Genomic DNA, 1160 nt, shown 5'->3' with positions numbered 1-1160 from the left:
GGCAGTAACCAAATACTTTTTTTTTTTTTAATGCTGTATACCATTTGATTCACTAAGGAGAACAGTAGTTTTTCTGGAAAAAATTCATGTCTTATACCTGTGTTGAAGGAGTCCTGGTGGCAGGCGGAGTGGTTACACAACGGGCTGTGATGCACAAGGTTATCATTCTGAAACCACCAGCCACACCTCGGGACTTCCTACTCCTGTTAACAATTACCATCTCGAAAACTCACCCGGGCAGTTCTCCCCTGTCCTATAGGGTCACTGTGAGTTGGCATCGACTCAAGGGCAGTGAGTTTTGGGTTTTTTTTCATACTTAGGTTGCTCTGATTCACTTTTTTGGTTTCACCGAGTAATTAAAACACCTGTTTTGAGTTTTAGATTCAGAATTGAGTTTGAATTCTAGCTTTACTATTTACTAACTATAGACTCTAAGCTAATTACTGAAATTTTTAGGACTGTAAGTTTTTCATCTGTAAAGTGGAAATACAGAATTGTTGTCTCAAAGAATTATTATAAGACTTAGATGAGATATATAAATTATAAGTATATAATGTCAAAATCCAAAATCACTGCCATCAAGTCCATACTTCGCATAGTGACCCTCTAGAGCAGAGTAGACCTGCCCCTGTGGCTTTTCCAGGCTGTAAACTAAATCTTTATGGGAGCAAAAAGTTTCATCTTTTTCCTGTGGAGCAGCTGGTGGGTTTAAATTGCCAGCCCTGTAGTTAGCCCACTGCATAGCCCACTATACTATCAGAGCTCCTAGCATATAAAATATAAAAATTCACTGCCATTAAGTTGATGCTGACTCATAGTGACCCTTTAGGACAGGGCTGACTGCCCCTTTGAGCTCCTAAGGCTATAACTTGAAAGCCCAATCTTTCTCCTGTAGAACTTCTGTTGGCTTCGAACTGCTGACCTTGTGCATCACAGCCAAATACATAAACCACTACACCATCAAGCCTCCATCATATATATAGTAGGTACATGGTAAATGTAACTTTTTTACCAGCTAAAGTACCCACTTCCAAAACCAAGATGTTGTGGAGTTGATTCTAACTATTGGGACCCTCGAGGACGGTAAAACTGCCATATGGAGCCCTGGTGGAGTAGTGAGTGTGCATTGGGCTTCAGTCCACAAGGTCGACAGTAAAAAA

General features: G+C 40.4%; 1 protein-coding gene across 1 annotated transcript in view; it reads left to right on the top strand.

Moving 5' to 3' along the window:
• CCDC15 (coiled-coil domain containing 15) overlaps positions 1–1160 on the top strand; it is a 109878-nt gene that overhangs the window by 7461 nt on the left and 101257 nt on the right.

The sequence above is a fragment of the Echinops telfairi genome, unplaced genomic scaffold (assembly GCF_000313985.2).
Source record: "Echinops telfairi isolate 266 unplaced genomic scaffold, ASM31398v2 ScPeMD7_7465;HRSCAF=8503, whole genome shotgun sequence".
NCBI classification, from domain to species: domain Eukaryota; kingdom Metazoa; phylum Chordata; class Mammalia; order Afrosoricida; family Tenrecidae; genus Echinops; species Echinops telfairi.
This window is presented reverse-complemented; position numbering and strand designations above follow the sequence as displayed.